Source organism: Onychostoma macrolepis, chromosome 06 (assembly GCF_012432095.1).
Source record: "Onychostoma macrolepis isolate SWU-2019 chromosome 06, ASM1243209v1, whole genome shotgun sequence".
In the NCBI taxonomy this organism is placed as follows: Eukaryota; Metazoa; Chordata; class Actinopteri; order Cypriniformes; family Cyprinidae; genus Onychostoma; species Onychostoma macrolepis.
Window position 1 is genome coordinate 13,306,893 of NC_081160.1, and position 18,548 is coordinate 13,325,440.

Sequence of the window (18,548 nt, forward strand, 5' to 3'; positions counted from 1 at the left end):
CAACACTTAGCTAAGTGTTAAAGCATGCTATTAATGCAGTGAAACAGGAAGTTGCTGTAACTCAGGCATGCAGTGTCCAATCTGCCCCAAATCTAACAAGTTTGATAAGAGGCCTGTCCTGAACACATCTACATTCCCGTATTCGGGTATAGTCATAGCGCCACCTGCTGGCAACAGGAAGAGACATGTTTAACACTGTAATGGACTCCTAGGTGCATATTAAAAAGTGTCAACAAGTGATAAATAGGCTGGCAGCATGCTACAAGCATACTAAAACATGCTAGCAACACTTAGCTAAGTGCTAAAGCATGCTAGTAATGCAGTGAAACGGGAAGTTGCTGTAACTCAGGCATGCAGTGTCCAATCTGCCCCAAATTTTACAAGTTTGATAAGAGGCCTGTCCTGAACACACATACATTCCCGTATTTGGTTATAGTCATAGCGCCACCTGCTGGCAACAGGAAGTGATATGTTTTAGACTGTGATGCACTATTAGCAACACAGTAAAATATGCCATTGTGTGCTAAACATGTTAGCAACATGCTCAAACATGTTAGCAACACTTAGCTAAGTGTTAAAGTATGCTACTAACTCCATCAAACAGGAAGTTGTTGTAACTCAGGCATACAATGTCCAATCTGCCTCCAACTTCACATGTTTGATTACAGTCCTGGCCTGAAGACATCTACATGCTCACATTCGGTTATAGTGATAGCGCCACCTACTGACAACAGGAAGTGACATGTTTTAGACTGTGATGCACTATTAGCAACACAGTAAAATATGCCATTGTTTGCTAAACATGTTGTAAACAGGAAGTTGTTGTAACTCATGCATACAATGTCTTATCTGCCCCAAACTTCACACCTTTTATAATAGTCCTGGCCTAAACACATCAAAAGGCCAATATTCAGTTAAAATTATAGCGCCACCTGCTGGTGACAGGAAATGACTTGTTTCACACTAACTTAAACACGCAATGTCTGATCTGCCCCAAACTTGACATATTTGATAAGAGTCCTGGCCTTAACACATCTGAAGGTCAATATTCAGTTATAATCATACTGCCACCTTCTGGCAACAGTAAATTACTTGTTTTACACTAACTTAAACATGCAATGTTCAATCTGCACCAAACTTCATATGTTTGATAATTGTGCTGGCCTGAAGACATCTACATGCCAATTCCCAGTTATAGACATAGTGCCACCAGCTGGCAGAATGAAATTACTTGTTTCACACTAACTTAAACATGCAATGTCCGATCTGTCCCAAACTTCACACGTTTTATAAGAGTCCTGGTCTTAATACATCTTAAGGCCAATATTCAGTTATAAACATACTGCCACCTGCTGGCAATAGGAAATGACTTGTTTTACATATGAGAACCTACATATGCATGCCAAGCATTAACGGACAAAATACAAACAGGCAAAAATTCCATGCCATTGCCGGTTTCCCTGATGTCATTGGCTGCATTGATGGTACACAGATAAAAATAAAAGCACCCACAGTTGATGAGAATGCTTTTGTTAATAGGAAGGGCTTTCATTCTCTAAACACCCAAGTCATCTGTGACCCAAATTTATGTTTTTTAAACTGTGTCGTTAGATGGCCTGGTTCAAAGCACGACAGCTTTATCCTGAGGAGATCAAACATCCATGACAAATTTGATTCTGGCCAGTATAGTGGCATTCTGCTGGGTGATTCTGCATACCCACTTAAAAAGTGGCTGATGACACCATACTTAAATCCGTCCACGCAAGCAGAGGAAAAATACAATTCTGCACATACCAAGACACGAGTAACAGTTGAAAGAAGTATTGGTGTTCTAAAAAGGAGGTGGTCATGTCTTCACAGGGGTAGGCCTGTGTTACAGCAGATTTATTTTTCTTTGATTATTTGTTTATCTGTTTAGACAGGATAATATGTCAAACGAAGTACAAGTTTTGAATCAACTGTCCTCATTAGGAATTGCAATGGAGCCAGAGAGAGCAGCAAAGGTGACAGGAGCATGCGTTGTTTTGCATAATTTGGCCATGCTGTGGAAGATGCCAGTTGATGATCTGGGAGGTGAAGAGATTGAGGAAGTCCCACAGGAAGAGCAATACAGACAGTTCCAAGACCCAGAAATGCAGGAGGGTGCATCTGCCAGGCGTTTCATTACACAGAACCATTTCACTTAAACTGCACAAAACACATAAGCTAATTGTCCTTTTTATATAAATGTCAATATTTGCCAATAGGCCAATACATAAAAGTTATTTACAGTAATTAATCTTTTTTAAAAACTGCATTATTCTTCATAGATTATTTTAATTAAACTTTTTAAATTATTTAAAAAAAATTTTAAACTATTTAAATTATAGGTGTACTTTGTATTACTAATTTAACTTGTAAATATTCTATTCTACTACTATCTCCTATAGTTGTGCATTCAATTACTTACTTACTTACTTATTTAATTACTTATATATTTTTTCTTTTTACTTTTCTTGTCAAATTTATTGTGTGGTGTCTGCATACCAAATAAATACAGTAATCATACAAAAAACTATATTAAACTAAGAATAATAAATATTTTTAAAAATGTTACGAACAGCAATTACATTTAATAATGAACAGTAGGTCTCAAAAATTACATACTTTAACAATACTTTAATACTTTAACAAAGAATTGAATCTGTCAATATGACACTACATTTCAACAACGTTGAAGGTGTAGCCATGAGGCTTTAATTCCTCTTGTAATTTAATGATCTCCAGGTTTATTTTCACATTTTCTAGGTCTATTTTTTTGTTTATTTTCAGGATCTCCTCTTCTACTTTTGCGCATTCAAGCTTGAGAAGCTTGCAGCGGTTATAGTTTATGTCATCATCCAGCTCATTTGCACGCTTCCTTTTCCTTGCATTTTCGACTGAAGGTGGCAGTTCTTTGTCTTGTGTGCTCCCTGGATGGTCTGCATGAAGGACAGGAGGATCTCCTGTTGACGCTGGCAGTACGATGTTTTCAGCGCAAGTTCCTGGTGTTGGCTGACTTGATGCAATAACGCCTGCTGGTGGATAAACAAGACCTCGTTTGTTTGTTTGTTTGTTTTTTACTTTACAACATTGTGTGCATTTAAATCACAGGGTAGAAAATAGTGATGTTGATAATAAATAGTGATGCTGATAATAATAATAATAACAACAACAACGTCACTGACTGTTCTCTCGCAACTGCGAGTCAGAAAGTCAAAATGACCTTAATAAGAATAAAACTTAGTAATAAAGTATTTATACTTTGAGCCATGTCTGCGGCTTCAATTCCACTTTCAACTCCAGTGATTCCACAGACGGTGGGTGAGTTGTCGCCGATTATTTCTAGGATAACGGTTGAATACGGGCCAGGCTCTGGTCTCGGACCATCTCCAGTGGGGACATGTTTAGTGCGAGGAAAGTCCTCAATTGCTTGTGTCTTAAGGTCGCTCCACTTCTTCCTCAATTCCTTTACCTCCCTCTGCTCAAAGCCTTTTGCGTTTATTTTGTTTGTTATGTCCTGCCAAATCTCACATTTTTTCCGGTTTGTAACAGACGAGTTTAATTTGCTTTCAATGACTGTTTTGTTTTCTTTGTATCCATCAATTAAAATGAGAATTTCTTCATGACTGAAATTTTTCTTCCTGTTTCTTTTCTCTTCCATACCTTCGATTAAAAGTTTGCTTGATTTTGATGACTTAAACGTTAGACGTTAACGTCTTTTTTCAGGTTCAATTTACGCGGAGTTCAGTCTAACAATTTGAAGGCGTTTGATTGGGTAAGAAACATATATGTCATTCTATGCGACTACACATTACTTTACGGAGAGCTTACGGACTACTAGCTACGTCCTGCCTTACAAACAACTGGTGCAACCGAAATAAGTACAAATTTAGTTACAAACTAGCAAGTAGTTACTAAGCCTCTAGTGTGGACGTAATGTTCTAATTTACGTAAGAACTTACGAATGACTGGTGCAACCCTACCCAGAAGTCTGAGATCTGCTAGTGAGCGACGCCTCGTGGTACCATCACAAAGAGGCTCAAAATCACTCTCCAGAACATTCTCGGTCACCATTCCTGGCTGGTGGAATGATCTTCCCACCCATATTCGGAGTGCTGGATCCCTGTCAATCTTCAAGCAACAGCTGAAAACTCATCTCTTTCGACACTACTTGACTTCACCCTACACATAAAAAAACAAAAACAAAACAAAAAAACTCTTTCTCCTTATTTATTCCTTCCCTTGCTAGCTTGTACTTATTTAAACAATGCCTGAGACTTGGTGTTACAAGCACTTCGTTTGTCGGATTGCCTCTTCAAGATGAATCGCTTTATGTATTCCCCAAATTGTAAGTCGCTTTGGATAAAAGCGTCTGCAAAATGACTAAATGTAAATGTAACTTCATATGTTTGATAAAAGTGCTGGTCTGAAGACATCTACAGGCCAATGTTAAGTTATAGACATAGCGCCACCAGCTGGCAGCAGGTTTGGCACATATAAATGACTTTAACATTTTCCTCTATATTTGGCTTTTTAAATGCATATTGCTCACCGTTCCCTGTCTTTCTGAAGCCACCGTTGGCGGTGAGCCCGGGTGCGAGGGCCCGATCATCGCTGCTTGCAGCTTTAATTTGTAATTCTTTTTCATAAAAACAACCTTCGATAATATCCCCGTCGTAGTCTTGTAACCTGTGCGGGGTCCGGGGTATACAGGCTGCTATAGTGAAAAACTCTTCTGTGTAATTCTGCTCGTACCCCTTAGAAAACACATTCCTGACTTTAGACACCCTAACCACATCGCCAATTTTATACTTAAAGACAGGTGCACCTTTACGCATCCTTCCATACAGATTATTAAACACATCTGCTTCGTTTTCTTTATGAACGTCCAGGGGTCGCATTTTAATGCTTTTGTGATAGCTGGCATTATACCCATCTATAAGATCTTGTAAGATATTGTAATAACGTTTTGAATTGATGGCTGTTAAAAATCGTGCCATTCTGTCCCTAAGCGTGTGATTAAAACGCTCCACCACCGATGATTTTACATCACTTGCTGTAGCAAAATGATGTATGTTATACTTTTTCATTAGTTGCTGGAAATGTTTGTTAAAAAATTCAGTACCTTTATCAGTCTGTAATTTTTGAGGCAGCGGTTTTCTTTGAGTATAGATTTGAACGCTTTCGTAACCTCCTTCCCCGTCTTATTCTTCAGCGGGCGTGCCCATGCGTACTTGCTGAAAACGTTTTGTTTCGTCCTGAGTTCTGCCAATCCACCCACTATGTACATCTCATCTCTGAGTTCACACAGAACAGCATCGACAACGCCCTGAATCCTCTGGAGGTGCGGTGATAAACCGAACAGTTTCAAGGTTCTGGCCAGAATGAACTTTAGATCGTATTTACACACTTTACCCCTCAGTTCTTCAAAACAGCCGAGAAAATAGTACGCCGGAGCCTCATAGAGACACGAATGTTGTTTTTGCGAAGGATGGTCGACCGAACAACCATAGCAATTTTTTTTAAGCTGCCTGTCAACCAGATGTTCCAGAATGATCCCGACAACGGCTTTAATAATTTTATGGGCGGTCACGCCGATGCACCCGTCGACCGAATCCGAGACGGAATCGGAGGTTGCGGCGTCAGGTGCTGCAGGTTGAGACGGTGCGTGCTTTGCCAGGAAAACGAGGTTATGGTATCCGAGCTCTGTACAAAATATGTTCAGCCAGGTAATGTTGTCCATAGACGATCTCTCTGCGGATCCTCGTCGCATACAAAACTAAGAGGTGTTGAAGTATTTTCTTGGGTCATGTTGCCGGTGTTAGTGTTTGAAAGTCTATTTCCCCTGAGAGCCCTGTCGCTCTGTGTTTAATGATAATAGAATGTAGGCGGAGCTACGTGAACGCCTCTCCGACTGGTCACACACCACACACCGTGAAACAATTTCATGTTGTTGTATCTGTCAAATGCCTCGCACCATTTAAACATTTTGTCAATCTTCTCAAATATGTATTCTAACGCAGGGACATCTTTCCATTGAAACAAGAATTTAATTCTATAGTATTTGAGATGATCCTCTTCAGATATCGGCCATGCACGCTCAGGTAGGCCTTCAGTGTGATCGCTACATAGTATATAAACGTAATCATCAGCGTACTTGTTAACATGGTCCCCAGCACTCTGTATCTCATTCCAGGCATAATACCGTTCCACTCCCCTATGAATAGTGGGTCGTCGCAACCGTCTTTTAGATCACGTCAGACATAGTTGTAAAATAAACACCAGTCTTTTACAGTGAAAAACAATTCAGGATCTTCGCACGTGTCGTACGTGAACCTTTCATCATTGTCCACGGTACGCAGTCTGACCTCCCTGTTGGTTTTGTCAAAGTTATAACTGCATACACGAGGTTCGTGGAGGAAATTGACCAAACACGGTCCATGTTTCATCTTCCTAGGCGCTAGAGTAAGATCACCCATAGCACCCTCAACGGTCTTCTCGGGAGTTTTAGGTTATGATGTTTCAGCCATTGTTGTAGAACAATTTTCTGTTTTTCCAATTCGCAAAACCTCCGTCTGTATTTTGTGTCTAGGGGAATATAGGCTACCCTCAACACTCCTTTTTTAAACACAACGTTACAACAGAAGCCGGCAGTACACCTGCTGTTAGGGGCTGGCAGTAGGTGTGGTCTGACCTCGGTCTTCGTAAGCTCATTCTGAGTTTGACACGGTAGTGCGAGGTTATCTGACGTAGTCTGCTCTTTTTCTTTCTTTGTTTATTTATTTATTTAAGATCACAGTTATTTTTCCCTTCTTTTCTAACTTGTAACAAGATTTTGACGAGTAGCTTACTACAGTTTCACAATTTAGAGTTTAAATTTCAATGGCCCACACACAAAAATAAGTTTCCCAAAACACACATTCCTTAGGATCACTGGACAGTAAAAACAGATGGTCATTTAGTTGGGTGGGGGTGGACAAAACAGATGTCCAGTTTTGGGTTGGGGGGGTATTTTTATGAGGGGCAATAAATCAAAATTTTGACACATAGCACACTAGGATCTCTCTCTTAACCCTTTTAAACCGGCTGTGTCGGCGCCGACACATCAGACCAAGCTGTATTCATGTTACCATAACTCTTCTACCGTTTGCACTATCAAAATAATTCAAATTGCTCCTGACAGCAGACAACATGCGCTTTTCGGCAATATATGGCTTATTACGGTAATTTCTTGCGCTCCGTCAACAAATGACGGCAGATATCCGGGAGAGCGGGAAGGGAGAATTTGAATAGAGAGATAGGGAGCGCGGAGTTTTGGATTGCATAAACAAATGAACAAATAATAAACAAAATGAACAAAAACATGGTCAAGGAGGAGTAAACAGCATAAGAGTTGATTAGGATGATTTTTGATGAGACTTTGGGAGCAGGCTGAGTGAGACTTTTTCACATGTGGTGTGTGCGTCGCTATAATGAGTCCGCGCATGTAAATGAATGGGTGTATGCATGTACATGCATTTGTAAATGTGTTGCGTGTATGAACAAAAAAGCCTGAATGAAAACTGTGCAACCCAGTGTCCCAAAAATACTTGTATATATGTATTATAGTTGAATTTTGAAGTAAGAAGTGTTGGATTATTTCGGTCATGATTTTTCTCTTTTTTTTCTAAATAAAAATAAATATTCAGGTTTTTTTTATTTTTGTCTATTTAAATTATGTTTACAAACTCAAAACACAAGATTAATGGTCAAAAACTGTACTTTTTGAAAGCCATTTGTTTTCTGAAAAAAAAATGACACTTTGCACTTGAAAATAGCACATTCTGTTAGAATTTTACAGTCAAATAAACAAAATGTGTGAAAATGACTTGTTTTACCCTTAGGTTTTAAAGGGTTAAAGCACATTCATTATTTATTTATTTATTTTCTAAGATGTAAAGTTTTCTGTGCTGGGTTGTATAATATATAATTATCTGTAGATAATTACACTGTGCAATGTGTGTGTGTCAGGGATCAATCAGGCTCATTCACACACTGGACACAAAGATCACACTCACCCGAATACTAATCATCTGCACCTGTCATCAATCAGCAATCCCAACATCATTAAGCACTATAAAGGAACACGCTTCACTTCCAGTCCCTGTCGAACCTTGAACTAGGAAAGACCAACTAACCAGTTCTCTGTGTTTCAGACGGTTGTTCCTGTGTTGTTCCCGTATGTTCCAGTCTGTTTCAGCATACCTTTATGAGACTTACCGGTTCCACTCATCTGGACATCTTTCCCGATCATTGAATTCCTTGGACAGTGCCCTGCAAAAGAGAAGACGGTCATTTACCAGCATTACTCTCACTGTACTCATTGGTGCTCTGAACTCACCTGCATTCCAACAAGATCTTCATTAAATATTGTTCTGAATCCTACTAACCTTGTCATCCGAGTGTATATCCTGACAGAAGGTTCGACCATAAAACCGATATGGATTCAGGACAATCCGATCCAACTGGAATTCCTCCGCCGATCCTGCTGAGCTCGGGCTGCAGCGATCCCCACTTCCGCATCTGTCGCTTCTTCCCGCTGTTCATTTCTAGTCCGATGGTGAAACCAGCGCCCTTCTCTGGCCGGGAGGAAGATTGCAACGGATTTCTTCTTCAGTGCTCTCTTGCCCTAGAGGTACAACCTTACCATTTCCCTATGGAAAGGTCGAAAATCTCTTTCATCATTTCACTCTTATCTGGTCGAGCACTTCAATGGGCGGAGATTATGTGGAATCAAGCAGGACCGGTTACTGAGTCTCTTCAGAACTTCATAACACATTTCAAAGAAGTCTTTGGCAGTCCGTAGGTGACTCATCTGTTGGGGAACAGCTATATCATCTAAAACAAGGCCAAATGTCTATCACTGATTATGCTTTGAAGTTTAGGACTCTTGCCGGTGCGAGTGGATGGAACGAAAGAGCACTCATCACTACTTACCGTCAAGGATTGAATCCAGCCCTAAGATTACAACTTGCCATTTACGATGACGTCATGGGCATTGAGAAATTTATTCATCAGTCAATCCGAGTCTCCGTCGAGTTCAAAATTGTTATTCCGATCACCACCACTCGTCATATGTCCCTTCACCTAGGGCAGCAGAGAATCCAGAGCCCCATGGGATGGAGCCTATGCAAATTGACCAGACCCGTCTTTCTCCACTCGAAAGGACGCGACTTTTTGACCAATAACCTTTGTCTGTACTGCGGAGATAGCAACCATTACATCGGTGTCTGCCCTGTGCGTCCACCTCGTCTCTTGGTGAGCTCTGTGATGAGCAGTCCTCTCAATGTAACTCCACTATCCACCATTGTGTCACTGATTTCCGTTAATGGTGTAATTTCAGTTACCGCCCTCATCGATTCAGGGTCAGCGGGAATTTCATCTCGGCGCCTCTGTCGGCAACTTCAACTCCGAAGACTCGCTCTCCAACCCAGTTCACAGCAAAATCAGTGACGGGGAAAGCCTTGAACCATGGGTATGTGAAACACATAATCAAACCAATCACACTACGAGTAGGTTGTCTGCACGAAGAACCATTCACTCCTTTAGTGTTAGAGAATTCTACTTCTGCGATCATTCTGGGGAGACCCTGGCTTATTCAACACAATCCCGAAGTATCATGGGCTAACGGAGATATTCTACGCTGGGGTTCTACATGTTTCCATACTTGTTTCCCTAAACTCCCGAAACCTGACTCTCCTTCGCCAAAGAGTATCTCCATTGCCGTAACCCGATTGAAAGCCCTCGAGAAAAACAGTCCATAGTCATTCCCTCCTGTTATGCCTCTTTTGCAGACGTTTTTAGCCCGGAGAAAGCCTCTCATCTCCCTCCTCACCGACCTTGGGATTGCGCTATTGACCTGGAACCAGGTAAACAGGTGCCCGTGGACACATATATTCACTTTCCATTCCAGAACAACGAGCCATGGAAGAATATATCCAAGAAGCCTTAAAACAGGGGTACATTCGTCCTTCGATTTCCCCAGCAGCCTCTAGTTTCTTTTTCGTTGCAAAAAAGGATGGGGGCTTAAGACCTTGTATTGATTATCGCGCTCTTAACAAGATCACCATAAAGTTTCGGTATCCACTCCCTCTTGTACCCACGTCACTCGAACAGCTACGAGGTGCTAAGATCTTCACCAAACTAGACCTCAGGAGTGCATATAATCTCATTAGGATACGAGATGGAGATGAGTGGAAAACTGCCTTCATTACCCCTTCAGGTCACTATGAGTACCTCGTAATGCCGTATGGGCTGGTCAACGCCCCTTCGGTGTTTCAAGATTTCATGAATGAGGTACTTCGGGAATTCCTCAATAAATTCGTGATTGTGTATATCGATGATATTCTGATCTTTTCCCAAGACGAATCTGCACATCAACGACATGTCTCTAGAGTTCTCCAACGCTTACGAGATCACTCCCTCTTCTTGAAAGCAGAGAAATGCCTCTTCCACCAAGAATCCGTTGCCTTCCTTGGATATCTTGTGAGTGAGCAGGGGGTGCAGATGGACGAGGGAAAAGTCACAGCAATCACTTCATGGCCAACTCCTCAAACAATAAAGGAACTCCAACGATTTCTAGGTTTCGCAAATTTCTATCGCAGATTTATTAATAACTACAGCACCATAACCCGGCACTTACCTCCCTTCTGAAAGGAAACCGAAGTCCCTGTCCTGGAACCTGGATGCGGATCATGCCTTCCAAACCCTGAAGAACCAATTCATCAGTGCTCCTCTGTTACATCATCCCAATCCAGATCTAGCCTTCATCATCAAGTCGGCGCCTCCACGACCGGAGTAGGTGCAATCCTGTCTCAACATCAGGAGACTGTCCATAAACCTCTACCCTGTGCGTTCTTCTCAAAGAAATTGTCACCAGCTGAACAGAACTATGGCGTGAAACCGTGAACTCCTCGCCATTAAATTGGCTCTGGAGGAGTGGAGGCACTGGCTTGAAGGGCACAACATCCATTCATGGTGCTTACCGATCATAAAACCTCCAGTATCTCAAAGAAGCCAAGAGACTAAACCGCGACAAGCCCGTTGGGCCTTATTCTTCACACGGTTTCACTTCCATATCACCTATCGTCCAGGCACAAAGAACATCCGTGCTGACGCCTTGTCCCGTCTCCATGCCCCTCCAGACACAGTCGACGACCCCGAACCAGTCCTGCCCACTACCGTTTTGTTAACCCTATTCAGTGGGACATTGATGATCAGATCCGAAGCCACAAGACAAGAACCTGCCCCACGGAATGCCCGGACACCCTCACTTACGTTCCTAACGAACATCGGCTACCTCTCATCGAATCCGCTCATTCGTCGGTTGGTACAGGTCATCCTGGAGCAGCACAGACCTACACACTGTTACAACAACGATATTGGTGGCCAGGTATGAGAAAAGAAATACAGCGTTTTGTCCAGGGATGTCAAGTCTGCGCTGTATCCAAGACTCCACGTCACTTACCTTTTGGAAAACTGCTACCTCTACCCATTCCACAACGGCCCTGGTCACATCTGGGCATAGATTTCATCACTGATTTACCTCCTTGAGGAGGCAACACATGCATTCTCATTATAGTCGATAGATTCTCCAAAGCCTGTAAACTGATCCCTTTGCCAGGCCTCCCTACAGCCCTTGTTACCGCTGAGAGCCTCTTCAACCAGGTGTTTGCATTTTGGCATCCCTGAAGACATTGTGTCCGATCGAGGACCGCAATTCATTTCACGGGTTTGGAGAGCTTTCTTTTCTCTTCTCGGGGTTACGATAAGTCTGACTTGGTACCATCCTCAGGCTAATGGACAAACTGAAAGGAAGGTTCAAGAGATCAATCGTTTCCTCCGCACGTTCTGTCAGAATCACCAAGACACATGGAATCAATTCCTCGCTTGGGCGGAATCGCCCAAAACTCTCTGCACCAGACCACCACCGGACTAACCCCTTTCAATGCTTCCTTGGTTTCCAGCCCCATTGTTTCCTTGGTCCGGTGAGCCTTCCAAGTCCCTTCTGTGAATTATTGGTTTCGAGAGAGTGAAAGAGTGTGGAATGATGCCACCATCATCTCCAACGGGCTGTACACAGACATAAAAGGTTTGCGGATACACGACGAAAGGATACATCCATGTTCGAACCTGGCCAGCTGGTCTGGCTCTCGACACGTGACATTTGTTTACGTCAACCTTGCCGTAAATTAAGCTCACGATACATCGGACCTTTTAAAATTCTCCATCAAGTCAATGCAGTCACATATAAACTTCACCTCCCTCCTCAATTCAAGATTCACCCAGTCTTTCATGTCTCACTCTTGAAAACGTACTATCCTTCTGTTCTCCCCCCCACCACAGAACCTGATCCTGACCACGCACCTCCTATACCCACCATCGAAGAAGATTCCATTTTTTCGGTCCATGACATCCTGGACTCCCGACGTCGGGGTGGTCGTTTGAAAATAACCAGGACGGTCATGTCTAATTAGAATTATTTATTTCATCACGGCTAGAACTGAAACAGATGTACAAACACCTCGAACTGTTATTTAAACACAACATAATGGTTTGTCCTTACTTCGTCTGTATAAACATTCCAAAAATGCTTGGGGGAATTCATTCTCTGGAACGATTTTCTAAAAGATAGTCACGAGTCTTGTCTGCATTGTAACAAAACACTGTGAAATAACCACAACCAACGTCGAATTCGTAGAATAAAGGTTGATCAATATTTAAATTAGTTGCAATTTTAGATAAATAATTTAAAATGTTTTGAAGCCCGGCCTGGGATTAGGTACGTGATCAAAACGAGTATCTGTTCATGCCACAGCGTTGTAGCCCACCGAGCCATCGTGCAGCTGTAAGACAACCTAGATGTTGCTACTTTTATATTTAAAAACATACAGAAAGCATTTGTTTGCATGTTTCATCACACCGTATGTGGCGGAATACAATTTTGAAGATGATGAATAAAATAACCATAATTTAATGTGAAATTAGTTAAAATATAAGAACTTCAGACATATAGGGAATCTGTTTATTTAAACATTAAAGTAAGAATATACCTATATATATCTCATTTTAAAATGTTTGCAAAGCTTATCAGTTTTCTCACTCACAATGTACCGAAATGGCAGGAGCTGTGGGTGCCAGCGTCACCCCTCCATCCTTTCACACCCATTTCACAACTTGATGCGAAAAGCTCTTAGAGAGAGAGAGCTACAGAATTAAAGTTTAAACATGACCATTTTTTTGTAATCATTTCATTTGAGACCAACTGGAATACCATGAAGACGTGTTTTCTCTATTCCCCTGAAGAATGTAAGGCAATTTACATTTTTTAACCATTTTATTTGTTAAGCTATTTTTTTTCCCTTCTCATTGATAGCCATGTTACCCATTTTATTTAAATTCTTTTATACAACCAACAGAATATATGTGTGAGTGCTGGGTGTGTGTCTTAAAACCGATCTCTTAATTTCCTTTACTTTTTAATATTGCTTGTTCATTGTTTTTCTCACGGATCCCATAGAGGGAGAGAGAGAACGCGCCCCACAGATGTTCCTATGAGGACTATTCAAAACACACCATAAAACCTTCAAAAACATTACTCGACAGATCATTTATGCTTTTCCACTGGACAGACACGTACAAACACCATATCTCATCCCAGATGACGTCGGAGTTTCATGCTTGCCCGATTTCTGCATCTGAAACTCATTATGAGATCAAAGGTCACATATGGATATTATTATTATTATTATTATTATTATTATTAATAATATTATGAGGTCACGAAAGGTGAAAGCAATTCATCATTTAGTCATTTGGTGGCAGCTACTTACTACTATCCTATCCTAACAAACCATACACCAATGGAAAGCTTATTTATTCAGATTTCAGATGATGTATAAATTTCAATTAAAAAAAAAATTGGCCTTTATGACTGGTTTTGTGGCCCATGGTCACATTTAGAAAGTAGTTACAAAAGGATTCCAAAAAAAAAAAAAAAATTTTTTTATTAACTATCAACCAGTGATAAAAATTTGTCTTGGGTAAAAAGGCTCACATGTACACAATACAAAAAAGAACACACAACAACCAACCTCAATTTATCCACAGAAAGCACCTCTAAAATAAATAATAACAAGACTAAGACACAAGATCCTGACAAAACTGTTTGGCCTTGTTCAGTAAAGTAAAGATATGTAAACAACATAATAGTCATGGATTTGAAATGGTGAAAGAAATTCACGAACTTGATCAGAAGGTTTAATACTTTAGTATATTCCCAATACACTCCAATGCACCTGTACCAACACACTTTTTTCCATTAATGGTTCTTTAATGTCCCGTACAGACAATGACAACGTTGCACTTGGAAATGTGGACTGCAGCCTTTTGGGCTGTGAAATGATCATGAATTATTAAACAAATTATTAAAATGATCCTGACCAGCCCTCAAAACTCAGCGCCCCTCGCTGTGCGAGCAAAGCGGACCTCCAAGCTCTCTACGCCTCGCTCCAGGCAGGGGCTCCACCTCCAATCTACACTCCTTCATCCAAAGCAAAGGCCTTCTGCAAGCCTGGGCCACGCTCCGGATCCAGCAGCCACCAGCTCCCGATCCTCCAAGCGTCAGCCCGCAGCTCCTCCAGTTGACGTGCCAGCGTGCGCTTCCACAAGTCACCACGATAGCGCGAGCACGCCTCCGCTGGCAGCACAGCCCCATCCTCAATCCCTGTTTTTCCCCACTCCTAATCCTCTTCCCTACCCATGGCCCCAAGCCCCACCATTCAGCTCTAGCGCGAGGATGCCTCCACTAGTAGCGAAAGTCCCGACGCCCGCTATTCTTCCCAATGTTTGGCCCGCCCCCAGGGCCAAATTTTAGCAGGTGCAGATGTCGATCTGTTTTCCCTTCTCTCTCCTATTTCTTCTCCATCAGCAGATCGCCAAATTGACTGCGGCGGATTAGCAGTCACTCTAAAAATATACGGCACACAATCATTCACGTACTTTATCTTTCACCGAATTTACAATCGCTTTCATTCGTTACTCCGAAATCATTTGCTCAGTCTTCCCACACAGAAGACGCGAGCTCAGTGACTATCTTGCGATCATCGCGGAGTTTGCATTATCAAATGGGGGCTCACATTTCTACACTTAACACAAGCTGTTCTCAGCTAAATGCTCCATCCGAGTGGCCCAGTGGAATCAGTGCCCTTACTGGGGGGCTTTAGACACCATTTTTAGGCTGCCACAATATTTCATGCGCAGTCTGCCGTTCCATCGCCCATTCCACCATAACATGCCCCTTGGTCAACCCATCCATTCCTCCCTGCCCCGAACCATCAAAGCCCAAATCCACCAGCAACATCCCACGCTTTCCAAGCACCTAAACCAATCCTTCTCTCCCCGCTTCCACTGACCACCGCCCCTCATCTTCCTCCCGCAGCCAGTTCTGTGCCAACTTTAATTCAGGACGATGCTCAAGACAACGCTGCCGATACATGCATATTTGTAATTTTTGTGGCGGTGCTCAAACCCGCTTGATCTGCCCAGCTGCAAATAAAAATGATAAATAGTATTTATCGACTCCCGTAAATGTTTCTCATTTGTCTTCTGAATTGCTTTATCAACCTGACCCTAATTTCTCTGAATATCTACTGCCGGGTCCCTCACATAGCTTTCATCCCGGTGTTGAAAATCTCCCCTCTGAAAACCTCATCTTCCCCAATCTCAATCTCAATACAGTCGATCTTCTTATCAAGAAAGAAATAGATGCAAATTTCATGATCGGCCCCTTTTCCGTTCCTCCATTTAACATTTTCCGCATTAGTCCCATAGGCGTAGCTACCAGAAAATTTTCCCTGAAAAAAAACGCCTCATAATTGATTTCTCTTCCCCGCATAACTCCTCGCTCTCAAGTGTTAACAGCCTCATTCCGCTCTAAGAATTTTCTCTTCATTATCACGACATCGACCAAGCCATTACCATGATTAAAGACGCAGGTCGCGGCACTTGGATGGCCAAAGTTGACATCACCTCTGCCTTTAAGGTGATGCCCATTCACCCAGGATTTTGGCACTTATTCAGCATCCGGAGTCGTAAAATTTTTTTTTTTACTTTTCCGTCCGCCTCACGTTCGGCTGCAGAAGCAACACTAAAATTTTCGACATGTTGTCAGAAGCAATCTGCTGGATCCTCTCCAACAATTACGCCGTACCCTACTGTACTACTCCATCCCAGCCCCTTTTGACAACACAAAAACTCTTCACAGAGCTCGGGATTCCCTTCACTCAAGACAAAACCTCAGGCCCAAGCACTTCCATCAAGTTTTTAGGTATCAACCTAGATTAACAAAAATTGACACAACGATTCTGGTAGCATCCACCCTCTTAACCAACACAAGCTGCTCCAAACGCGAGCTGCTGTCCGTTCTCGGCCATTTAAATTTTGCAATGCGCATCATTCCGCAAGGCCGCCCTTTTATCTCACACCTCTCTCGCGCATCCTCCGCTCACGATCTACAGGACCGAATATCCATAACCGACTCATGCCGCAATGAGCTCGGTTTGTGGATATCCTTCATTAATCCTTCTTTTACAGTGACTTGATTTCTTCTCCAGTCAATATCCAATTATTTACCGACGCCGCCCCCCTCTGTCGGTTTTGGAGGATTTTACCAGAACTGCTGGTTCGCTTCTACGTGGCCCCCCCAGCTGTTACAGTTACCTCAGATGTTAACATCCTCAGCGCTTTTCGAGCTATATCGAGCAGGACAGCATGCCAAATACGCATAACCTTTACTCAGTTTGATTATATGTAAGTGTGAACTCGTGAAGTGATGTTTTATAAACAAATTTCGGGAGAAGCATGCACAGATAATTAACATGGCCAACTAATCATTAATGATTACACCATTTTTCCAATCAACGCACGAGGAATCTCCTAGAAATAACCAAGTACGTCCTACCTCCATTATCTCGACTTTCAGCATCCCTCCACCACCCACGACTCCACTAGGGATGCAGCGATTAACCGGTTTTACGATTAACCGCGCTTTAAAACGTCGCGGTTAATTAATTGTAAAGGCTCCGCTACACCGAGTGTTTCTGTTGCACGAACTGTTGAACTGTTGAAACTTGCGCAAAACTAAAACAAAGTTACACTAGCGGTGCACCAGCTTAAAATGCCGTGCTAATCAGAGACACAGAGGCTACTAGATTAACTATGATAGAGGAATCAAACAGCGATCCTTTATTTCCACCAGAGAAATGACTGAAGTCGATAGTGTGGCACCATTTTGGATACATCAAGAATGACCAGGGCGTCACTTAAATATTGCCGTTAAAAATTGCTGTTAAAGAGCGAATACATAAAGGATAATGCACGGCTAGCCAACCTGTTCTCGCTGTGCAATTAACGATTTTAAGGACCACCTGACACGAAGTTCGTTAGCTCTAACATTCTGTCCGCTTCAGAGATGAAATAGTGCGGTGAGAGAGAGAGAGAGAGAGAGAGAGAGAGAGAGTGTGTGAATTAGCCTACCTGCATCTGCGCGTCACTACAAACAATGAAGATTTGAGTTTAGTTATTTAAACAGTCCAGTCTTTTTACCCCCTCTTTGCTGATTAATATAATGTAGCGATCCAGTATCTAAGCTATTTTATTAATGAAAGTCCCTGGTCAGCGTTGATAACACGTTTTTGTCCTCCTAAATGTTTGTGTGGGCAGCTCGATCTCGATCTCACAAACCAAAATAATAGACATGATTTTTTCAGGCCATATGTAAAATCAGATGAATAAAGATTATTAAAATGAATAAGTATGGATGACAATTGATTACAATAATAGTTTAGTTTATTCCCCTCATTAGTAACAGTGTCCTCTGTGGGATAAACAAAGTCAATATTAGTCTTATATTAATAATACTTACTTAATATTGTGATTTATCATCCCTGTTATAGTATTATTCATAAGTCAATTTATTTTTCACCATCTTTCCAAGTTCTGTACCTCAGGTCCAAAAGAAATGTAGAAAGAATGAAATGAAAACACCAAATACATTTGTTATTTTCAAAAGGGAATTACTGACATGGATGTTTACAGATCAGAGGTCACCTTTTTTAATTCCAATAGGAGAGATGACCTTTTTTTTTTTTTAAGTATTATTAATTTGTGCTGTATTAATGGTTACTGTGTTATTTCTGTTTCAAAAGGCAGCAATAAATAACACTTTAATATCTAAAGAGTGTTTATGTGATTTTATGTTGTGAAATGAATAAATGCATACTAATTGTAATAATCGTGAAACCGTGATTATTCCTCAGACTATAATCGTACCAACAAAATCTATAATCGTTGCATCCCTAGACTCCACACCTTTAGCCCGTTCTACCCCCGCTCGGGGAGAAGCACTCGGGGGAGCACTTTGAGGCCGGGCCAAACACCAAGCTTGGACCCCTCTCCCCGGACAGGGGGAGAGCCCTGGGCTCGGGAGT

At 41.8% G+C, this 18,548-nt stretch overlaps 1 protein-coding gene across 3 annotated transcripts in view; it reads left to right on the plus strand.

The window, feature by feature from the left end:
• LOC131542021 (endonuclease V-like) overlaps nucleotides 1-18,548 on the plus strand; it is a 158,611-nt gene that overhangs the window by 83,504 nt on the left and 56,559 nt on the right. The window lies entirely within an intron of this gene.